The 11,418-nt window shown below is 34.8% G+C and overlaps 1 long non-coding RNA gene across 1 annotated transcript; it reads right to left on the bottom strand.

Moving 5' to 3' along the window:
* Nucleotides 1-9,730: 9,730 nt before the first annotated feature.
* LOC148787476 (uncharacterized) lies at nucleotides 9,731-11,166 on the bottom strand. The gene is made up of 2 exons (XR_016066454.1): nucleotides 10,573-11,166; nucleotides 9,731-10,400 (listed from the first exon to the last, which is right to left on the bottom strand). It is a non-coding gene; the product is annotated as an uncharacterized LOC148787476 (long non-coding RNA).
* Between the last annotated feature and the right edge of the window lie 252 nt (nucleotides 11,167-11,418).

The following is an 11,418-nucleotide window of genomic DNA, read 5'->3' as shown; positions in this document are numbered from 1 at the left end:
GATATGCACAAATTAAAACCACAATTATATCAAATTCATATGACAGATCTCATGAAATACAATCCATACAATCATCAAAAAATTCACAAATAAATCAGACCCTGCAGATTATCCATCCTCTCACAATAAGACCGTGCTCCCTGTAACTAAACCAATCCATACAATCATCAAAAAGTTTATGACTAAATCAACAATTTCATACAGAGAACACAGTTATATCCATAATTCATACATAAAACAACAATTAATATAAAAATCAACAATTTCGAACAAAAATCTAATTTCACACAACATTCACAATTTCATACACAAAATTTCATAATTTCATAAAAAATCATAAACCACTAACTGTAATTAGGCTCAAAATTGAGAGCATGTTTGCTCCTTCTCGCTGCTGCTCCTTAACTCCAAAATTCTCTTCAGCATTCGACAAATGCTTCATATGGCATTTCTTCAAACAATCAATTCTATCTTTAGGGTTTCTCACTTTCGGGTTTGTGGGATTTTTGCCAAAAAACACAAAATATTTAGTCGGCATTGCAGAAAAATGAGAGAAAAGTGTTTAATCGCTAAAATAACAAAAATTAATCGGTGGAATTGGGGACAAGATGAATGTTTTTGTTTTGGTGTTTTAGAGATAGACAGATAAAATTAGAGATATATAACTATGTGTTTTGAGATAGATGGTATATATGGATTTATGTTTTGATATAATATAAAATAATATAAAATAAGTGATGTAGGTTTGATGTTGGGATTTAAAAGACATGAGTTGCTGTTCATTGTCAAATCATGTGTTTGAATATATATATTTAGTAATATATATGTGTATTTATATAGTATTTTGTTTGTTAGTGAAATATAATATATATATATTTATGTTAAGTAATTTTTTTTAATTGAGGAATATCTTTTTATATTTTAAATATATAATAATAATTTTAATGCATAATTAAATACATTGTAGTATTAACTCCGAAATAATTTTGTTAGACTTTATCTTTGGAATGAAGAAACATAATATTTAAAATTTAAATAAAAAAGTTAGAATTAAGTACGTATTATTGGTATATTGTCCTCAAATTTGAAATATATCATTGAAATAGGAAAAATTATGAGTACAAAAGATTTAAATGGTCTAAGTTGAAAAAAATTGTATCAAGAGTTAAATGCACTATATAATATGTTGAAAATACATTCATTAGACTTTTATATGTGAACTGATAAATTTTAATAGATAATTGACGTAATAAAAATACGAATTAGGTATATAGTACTGATATATTATCAGTAGTGTATGCAACTGTTACAATATTTCCGTTAGTACATATCAATGGTGCCACGGATAGTAAATATCTTTAATATCAATGGTTTTATAAGTTAATGATTATTTTTTAGTAGTAATTATTGATTACATTTCACATATATTATATATTAAATAATACAAATAATTTAAAAAAAATTAAATCTCATTTGCTTTGGTGTTGAATAGATTTGTTTATATTAAATCGGTGTTTTGAAAATGATTTCATTGGCGTTTATATTCATGGTGAAAATATTTACTTGATAAATCGAACAATAAACACTTTTCATTACGCATGCAGTAATGATATATTGCCCAAATTGTTTGAAAATTTTACAAATATTTCATCATGTAAAGAACGATGTATTGAGTAAAAAATACTTAAATAGTTAAAGGTGAGTGAATTAGTATCGATTAGTTAAAAACAAAATAGAGGGAATATTTTTACTTGTACCATATAAAGCTGTCAATTTCTAGGGAATTGTTCAAATCTTAAAACACATTGGCACGACATATAAGAAGCGAATGCGTTTGACAATGACAAAATGCTCGAGTAGTTGTTCCATTTTTACTAATTAAATCAACATTTGACTTAGAATTTTCATATTCGGTCATTGTATTTCTAAGGACCGTCACGCCCCTGTGATCGGCGTGAGCGCGCTGTGCTATCTCCCTCACTGTACGACTGGGCTCCCCGATCAGACTGCACGCCAAATCGACGAATGTAATCAGTCCATGATCCAATCTCCCCACTTCCGATCACATGTCAAGGCTGCGTCGTGCGGCTAATTGGGTACTGCATGGCAGCGGTGGGCCAACATCGCCACGAGCTACATTCCACTGCATCCCAACTGGCAATGTGTGTATGCGTCTGCGTCGATGGGCCAGTAGAATCCGATATGACAATTGGAGCATGCTCGCCTCCTCTCACCGGAATACGCATGGTGTTACTGCTCTCGCTGCTCGGTGCATCGCCCTGGACCTCAGTAGGAACATCCGATAATATGATTGGGCCCCAAACCTCTAGCATGCTGGGATAATGTGGCTCTGGATACTGATAGTACCGTCTAGTCAATGGAAAATGCTGCAAAAGGGTCAAATGAAAGATTTTAGTGCGTTGCAAAATAATGTATGTAATTTGAAATGACAATTGTTAAATGGATGTCATAATATTTGAAATAACATGACGTACCCATGACGCGCGTGGTCGTAGCTTGGAGGGAAAGACCATAACAAATGATTCAATATCATAAAAAACCCCTGGTATCTGAGCGATGCCGTAGAACTGGCGAAATTAATTTTTAAACTCGTAGAACTTATCACGGACTTGCTCTCGTGTGTAGGGATATTGAAAATGTCTTCGTAATGCACGTGCCTAATGACCCATTTGTGCCTCTGCACGTGCATCGTCTCTCATGGGCGTTCTGGTGTTGTCGTCCAATATCATCCACATGAAGCGCTGCTCAACATTTAAAGTCTAGTAATCCTCCTGTGGAAATCCAGCACTCTCCAGATATCTACAATATGCCATGTCTGCAAAGAATAATGGTCAGAAAATAGCAATGTGCAACGTCGTATCACGTCATATTCCTTGCTAATGTATGAAATGTTATTTTTTCTTGGATTAATGCATCACCAATTTTATTCAATGTCAACAAAAACCACACATCATCCGACTCTTGATTACTACTAAATGATCTTATAGCATTAGAAGTTGAGGCAGAGTGAAAATCAGCTAAAGGTTTTAATAATTTAGATATAAATCAACATTTGTTCCATCATTCATTCTTAATTTGGATGGTGGGCTGCCCACATTTGTAGCGCTATGTTATCTCGGGAGGGCGCGTTGAGCTTCTGACTCAGAAGTGGTTGGATGTCCCCTATGGTAAAATGAATCCATATCAGGAGGAGTGTCTGTTAAAATTTGAAGTGTGGGGAACAGAGTACATTCATGGCAGTAAATTAGAGAAGGAAAAAGAAGGAAAATCTACGCTTTATTTATCTAAAAACTCAAGTCCTAAAGTTACAGAGATGTAAAACTATATATAAAGAATAGAGTTCTAGCTAAAGAAGAAAACTAACTCACTTTGAACTCTAGTTGGCAATAGACTAGACAAAAAATTAAATACTGGAATACTAATAAAGAAAAAACACTGAGAACAAAAGGATAAGTACGAGCAGAACTTGATAAGTACAAGCGAAACTTGGTACAGCCCCCCGTCAAGCTGGAGCCGAGGAAGCGAGGCCCAGCTTGCAAAGGAATCGTCCGAAGTCAGCAGCATGAATGGACTTGGTAAAGAGATCGGCAATTTGATCAGATCCAGAAACTGTAAAATAAGGGAACAAGGGGACATAGAACATAATGAAGGATCAGGAGCCTAAAGACCCAAGGCCTACTAAGACCAAAGGTCACAACCACTTCACGGTTGCACAAATCATTCAAAGCCACAAAGGCATATAGAACCACAAAGGCTTCACCAATATTCAAAACCACAAAGGCTTATAGACAAATTTCAAAGAAGGAAGAAGGAGATCATCAGCGATCAATTTTGTCGAAGTTCTGTCGATGAACGCAGTTTCATGCAGCGGCGCTCTAGGGTTTCAAAGGCAGCGAGCAAGTATGCCAGCGGTGGTGTGCTAGGGTTTTAAAGGCAGCGAACAAGTATGCCAGCGGCAGCGTGTCAAAGGCGCTTTAGGGTTTCAAAAAGCAGCGCGCAAGTATGCCAGCGGCGGCGTGCTAGGGTTTCAAAAGCCTCTATCTTTTTTTTTTTTTTTGAAAAATCCGCTCTGATACCATGTTAAAATTTGAAGTGTGGGAAACAGAGTACATTCATGGCAGTAAATTAGAGAAGTAAAAAGAGGGAACAACTACGCTTTATTTATCCAAAAACTCAAGTCCTAAAGTTACAGAGATGTCAAACTATATATAAAGAATAGAATTCTAGCTAAAGAAGAAAACTAACTCACTTTTGAACTCTAGTTGGAAACAGACTCAACAAAAAATTAAATACTGGAATACTAATAAAGAACAAACATTGAGAACAAAAGGATAAGTACGAGCAGAACTTGATAAGTACAAGCAAAACTTACTACATTCATTCGGTTCGTTGAATATGATGTCATCATTGTTGTATCTTCGGATGAAGTTATGAAGTGTGCAACATGCAATTACTATATCGACCTGGTGGTTTTGAAGGTAGCTCGGCATCCCCCACTATAATATTGGAAAACGTTTCTTTAGTACACCAAAATATCATTCAATTACATTTCATAACCTTGAATGTGCATGGTTAAACATGTCCTGTAGGACCTGATAGCGACGACCTTGTCCCCTCCACTCAGGTAAGTGATACCTTGTCCCTTGATAAGGAGACAAAAAACGTTGGTAGTTTGCGAAACCTGCGTCGACCAAATAATACTTACCTGCGTTGTAAGAAGACATTGTCATAAGAAGAACTGCTAGTACCACGTACTTTCTTTTTAAGCAAGATGTTCGATGCAATATAGCAAATATATTTCATCGTCTCACCGATCAGCGGAAATGAAAAATTTTGATCTTGTGATACTGCATGTCTTCAGGACCCGGGCATCGTCCGCACTTCCTTCCCACCCCGCATAGACATAGGTGAAATTAAAATCGAAATCACATATTGCTAGTACATTCTGTGCTAGGTGGCCTTTACGTGACTGGTATCGATTTCGATCAACTCGAGGGACCCAAGCAGGTACCAACATCCCATCCATCGCTCTGACACAATCCTACATCGAACGCGCAATGCACAATGTAGTTACATACATGAAATAGTACGTGAAAGACTAGCTTCCATTAATTACGCTATGAACAATGATGTGGAAACTGATATGTACCTTGAAGTATATGTAGAAATCACAGTTACTTGCCACTTTTGGATGTGTGTTTGTAAAATTCGGACGAGTTATTAGCTCTGGCGCCATTGCGCACAAGGCAGAAAGCACTCAATGGAATCTACGATGAATAGTCTCCAGTGCGTGTTGAAATCGCTCCATATTGTCCCGGTGTCTTTTATGCATGCCGATCGTCTGCATGAAGAGTGCAACCTTCTCGATTGAGGTAACCCTAGACGTCTGACCATGCGACAGTAACCCTCTACAAGTTAATGGATCAACCAAAGCATAGGAGCATGGCTTGATCATGCAAATGTTGTCACAAAAACGTCCTTGGTGTGGGGTGTCATTATCTCGGCAACCCACTCTACTCCCTGCAGTGTTGACGTGTTATGTGACACGTTTTTCCTAAATAATTCTGGGCATATTAAATCTCTAAATGTGTAAAATTCTTATGGAACATCAGATTTGTTACTTCCTGGAGTCCCTAGCGTCCCTAGGTTGTCGCCTGCGGAGTTCGATTCTAAACCTCCACCAGCATCCGAGCTGGCTGTATATCCAGTCGTAGTTGTATTGCTAAATAGAAACATGCAAAAGTAGTGGGTAAGTTACATAAAGTAGACGTCCGACGGCTAAGGACATGCAAATACTTAAGATTTTAGGTACTTGGTATGATTGCAAATTAAGTAAACCATACTAGCATAAATATGCATAAATTAATCAGTTTTTGATAATATTTTAACCATCGGGCATTATATTCACTTGCCCAATGAATACAACCAGCAAAGCTTATTTTCGTCATTAAGACGTAAGAAGATCGTGCGCATGCTCTGACTGTGTAAGCGCTCTAACGCGGTGGTTAATACGATGTCCGGCAGATCCTGAAACTTTGTCAACTCATCTACGCACCACTCAATCAATTCAGTAGCTTTGGGCCCTGTGCGGTCAATCTTCCCTTGAAGTGATTCATTCAACCTGTCCATTGTTTCACACTTCTTAGCGTTCAACTCACTAGTAGCACGTCAGAACCGGCAATCGCTTCCAGACGGTCCAGTAAACGCATGCGCTGATCCCCGTGAGGAAAAGAATTCTTCCTCGGACGTCATGGGCTGTGATTGAGAGAATGCTGTATCTTCTTACTCGTCTCGTGATCGACGACTGCCCGATTGAGTGTCATCCATTTGTTCATCATCTATGTTGTTGTTGTTATGGATTGTTCGGCGTTGCTGAGATGACGAACGAGCAAGCCCACCAGATGCAGTGTTCCGTGAGAACATTTGAGTGCATACGTCAAATCGTTGAAGGCCATGCTGAATAATTTTTTTATAGTCCGGATTTTCCTGCAATCATTCACCGATTGGCAGGACTTATTATTAGTTTGTGAAAGAGTACGTTCCTTGCATTCAAGAGAGCCTTCGTGCAAAAAGTAGATGGTTAAGTGAAGATAGAATGAGAGCACAATATTTTTATTACTCGATACAGCTCCTCCAAATGTCCTGCCTCGTCTGTTACGGTATTCCTTTTTGGGTCCCGATACAGCTCCTCCAAACAGACCCCAAGCACGACGCAATCTGTTAAGTTTGCCTTTTAACTGTACCATCGTAAAACGACAACCTTGGCCCATAATTGAGTTCATTCTGTCGGTTATACGAGCCCACACCGAAGGTGGAAATGTGGAGGATTGGAGCCGGTGTGTGATGAACTCCTCGTGCATTAATTCAATGAATACACGTTTCATTTTCGAGTTCCATATAACTTTATCATACCGAGATGATTGGGAGGAACCAGCATCGTTTGGGTATTGCATCTTTGTGGGTTTGCATATATCACAGTATCGTAAAAAATAAGCACGATAATTTATATATCCATAATGAGCAAAATTTATGATTTACAATTTCACAATCTTTTAAATTCTACATTTGGATTTTTCACATTTTAAATTTATGATTTACTATATCAATTAATTACTACATACTTGTAAGTAGGATTGTGATTGAGGCATGACCACATTGTTTGTATTTCTGTAACAGGTATTTTTTAATTTATGTCTTTTAGTAAATCCCTAAGAAGAATGGCACATTATGATATATTATTTAAAATGAAAACCAACTAATATATTACTGCTCTTACATTACTAATTGTTTTTTTTTTTTTTGGTAAATGTAAATTTCATTAATAAAGAGTAATGGTACAGTACAACATGTGGTCATCAAATGGTTTATCCCTCAACCCAAGGGATACGCCATAATCTATACAATGCTCGTGTACTGACTGACAAAGCTAAATCAACGCTAAGAATTCTCTGCCTGACGTCATCGACGATTAGCATACATTACTAATTGCTAATGTTTTTATGTAAAGATTCACAAAAAACATAGTACTAGTAATTAAAAATAGAAACGACAACATCTAACCACATTAAAAAAAAGCAAAATTTATTTTTGTAATATGATCGAATTGAGCACCGATTTTTGTAATTTACAAATTTTTGTAGTATGATCCAATTGAGCACCGATTTTTTCATACATATAATTAATGAGTTAGGAATCATTTCAAGTAATGGTTATTTAATTTATGGACCAAATTAAGTTTTCTACTGATGCTTTCTTTTTTTATATAGTTGTTGAAGTATAAAAAGCTTAAACAACACTAATATGTTAAATAATTTAAACAATGCTACGGTTTAAATAATATTCGGAAAAACAGAAAATAAATATTTATATCATATTAAATATAAAGAAATAATTGATTATATATTAATTGTATCATATCAAATATAAAGTAATAGATATTCTCAAAATATATTTAACTAAAAAGTAATATATAAATTGTATTTTTAATTTTTTTCCATACTTATTCTTAAATTACTGAATCATATTTTATTCTTCATATTTATTTTCTGTTTATTAGATTTATTTATATATAAATAAAGTTTAGTTAAAAGATAAGAATGAATTTTATGATATGTCCGTGCATATTAATTTTTGATACAAGTACGTTACAACTAATGAATTATATTTTTATTATATTAATTGTATCATATTTGAGAACAAACAGAAAATAAATATTTATAGCATATTAAATATAAAGAAATAATTTTGCATAAAATTATTATATATTTATATGGCTTAAATTGAACATATTATTTTTTAACTAAAATGCATGGACAGATTGTATCAATTATAAAATTTATTTTTTTCAGTAATCGCATATTAATAAAATTAACTATGTGAATATTAAAATTTAAAATAAAATTCATAGATTTATTGATATATATCCTTATAATAGTGATTAACATGATTAAAGGTCGTTCCAACTCGACTAATTTAAATTTTCAAAGTCCATAAAAGATTCAAATCCAACTTAAATGATATGATTTTAGCTCGACTCTATTCATTTGCGAACCGTCAAATATAAAGAAAAACAGACAACACCACTAAGAAAAGAAAATAACACAAATTAAGGGGTGCAAGACAATAAATTTAAAGGAAAACTTCTATCTTTCTCCAAAAGCAGAATCACTATATTCCTTTCTTTAAAATAAATTGCATTTTCTTCGTACAAATTAATTCTCTCACACTCTTCACTGCCAAAAAGAGTTGTAATCATTCGCAATCCAAACATGCACATCAAAAGAATTATACCAAGTCCTGAACTAAACATAAGAAAATACAGAATCAGAAAATACAAAAAAATGCTGGTGGCCAAACTCATCTTTCTGTGGGGCTCTTTTCTTGTTACTTTGGCAATCCATTGTACTTGGAAAAGGGACAAAACTTAGCCGAAAAAAGGAATTTATACAATTGTACTCATAAATTTCCTATATATATATATATATACACACCCCCTAATCAACAGGATTCAAATAACAACTTGTTGATGAAAATAAAATTAAAAAACAAACAAGCATCTCGAGTTTTAAGCACAAACATTGGTCTTAGCATACTGCACATGATCAAGCCAAAAGTCCAAAAATACGATGTTAGTATTCTGAAATAGTATATGAAACTAAACAACATAAAATCAGAATTACTGAAATTAAAACATGCAAGAGTGTCTAGCCAATTAGACTTCAAACATTGCGTTAAAGGGATTAACAAGTACCTTTTTCAACAACGTAAGAATATGATGGTTCAAAACTAGAACACCGACAAAAAGTGGAATGCAAGCTACCGTTTCCCGAGTGCAACACTATATTCGAATACGTAATCAATAACCAATACAAGTGTTTAAAGTTTGAAATTTAGATGGAGTAGTTTTTTTAGCAAACGATATGAATGCTATATGTATAGACCAAATAAGTAACATATATGTTATAGTTTGAAATATGACAAAAGTGTCACTGTGGCCATGTGAATCTCCACAGACAACTGGCAAACAATACGACTGGCGGTAGTCAATGTATTAAAAAGCAACACTGCCACACTGAAGCTTATCAGTAAATAAAAGGGGTTGCCAGTACAGTGCATATCAGTCATGCACTGCCATACTAAAGCTCATAAGTAAATATAATGCACTGCCACACAAGTCAAATTTTAGTAAATATAATGCAAAACCTATCAGTGAAATCTTAAATAAAAAATAGTAGTAGCACGAAATTGCAGTGTATAGTCACCGCAATTGATATACATTTCAATACTCCATGCAATAAATACTCAGTTATTGCCCTATCTATAGTGTGGCAAAACAGTTTCTTTATAGTGCACCACCACTACACACTACAACACAACCAAATCAATTTTTGAAAATATGTAAAAGAAAATTACAATGTAGAAATCAGTTAAAATGATTTCTCAATAACCGTTGTATTGTTGAGCAATATTTCAAAACTAATAGAAGTGGTTGATAATTAAAAACAACATCCTAAATTTAAAGAAAGAAGAACAGTGCGGCTGACCGTAGAGAAACATGAAAGGCGTGTGGATGTTGGTCTTAGTCTCCAACTCCATTTCAACACTCTGATTCTCACAATCTTGATTCCTCCTAGATCTCTCCACCACCTGCAAGACTTCATTTTTCATCTCTTCTTCGACCCTCTTAGCCATTTCCTCACTTCACACAAAAAATCCACCTCCAAAACTCAGCTACTTGGATCAAACTCTTCAACAGAAGCAAAGACAAAGAATGGTAAGAGATCAATTTTCCGATCTGTGGCCTCGCGCTGCAGACGACGACGACGTTGACTCCAATGGCGACGACGACACGAACAGCAGAGAAGAGGGCGCTCCAATTGCTGCAAATTTCACACAATAAAAGTTAGAGCAAACAACAAAAGAGAAAGAAAAAAACGCGAGGAAAAACAAGAAAAGAGAAGGAAAAGAAGATCTGCCGACCATCTGCCAAGAAGAACAAAAATGAAAGAAGAAGAAAGCGAAGAAAAAAGAGAAGAAGAAAAGAAAACCGACCGTCTGCCAAGAAGAACAAAAATCAAAGAAGAAAAAAGAGAAGAAGAAAAGGAAACCGACCGTTTGCCAAGAAGAACAAAAATGAAAGAAGAAGAAAGAGAAGAAGAAAAGGAAAGAGAGAAGAAAGAAGAAAGAAAAGAAAGAGAAGAAAGCTGCCGACATAAAAGAAAGAAGAGAGAGAGAAAAGAATAAAAAATAATAAAAAAAAGTAAAAAAAATTAAAATTAAAATTGCACACCTAGTGCAAGTGTGCAAATCACAAAACCAAACAAGATTTTGTACCAAAACACAAAACCAAACATAGGCCTTGTTTTTCCCTCTTTTTTCAACAGCATATGTAGATCACGTGAGGCTCTCCATCTATTTTAACACCTCAACTAACGGTAAGTTTGAAAAATGTTAAAAAATGGCAAGTTTGAGGACTAAAACTACAAGGGCTATAATATGAGGATCAAAAGTAAATAAGTGGTCAAGTGTAAGGACCAAAACCATAATTATCCCAAATCTCAACATTGAGATCCTTTAAAAATATACACACCACACAGGGAGTAATATCAATCCTCTTGCTAGAAAGGATTAAGCTATGAAAGAATATGATCTAGGAAACACGCTATGGATTAGTGTATTCCTTTCATCTTCTCAAGTTCTTCAAAATGATCCCAGATAAAAAAGAAGCCAGAAAGAGGGATACAGGGAGGAAGGCCGAGAGCTGAGAATTGAGAGAGAGTGAGAAAATGACCTAGTCATTATACCACTTAATCCATCCAATCAAACAACCTTCCATATGATATGATGCAAATTATATCATATGGAAGACTATGAATCTTGGTGAAAGCACAACTCGGC

This window comes from Sesamum indicum, linkage group LG7 (assembly GCF_026168435.1).
Source record: "Sesamum indicum cultivar Baizhima isolate 11 linkage group LG7, ASM2616843v1, whole genome shotgun sequence".
NCBI classification, from domain to species: Eukaryota; Viridiplantae; Streptophyta; class Magnoliopsida; order Lamiales; family Pedaliaceae; genus Sesamum; species Sesamum indicum.
Note: the sequence above shows the minus strand (reverse complement) of the source record. Positions and strands in the feature narration are given on the sequence as shown.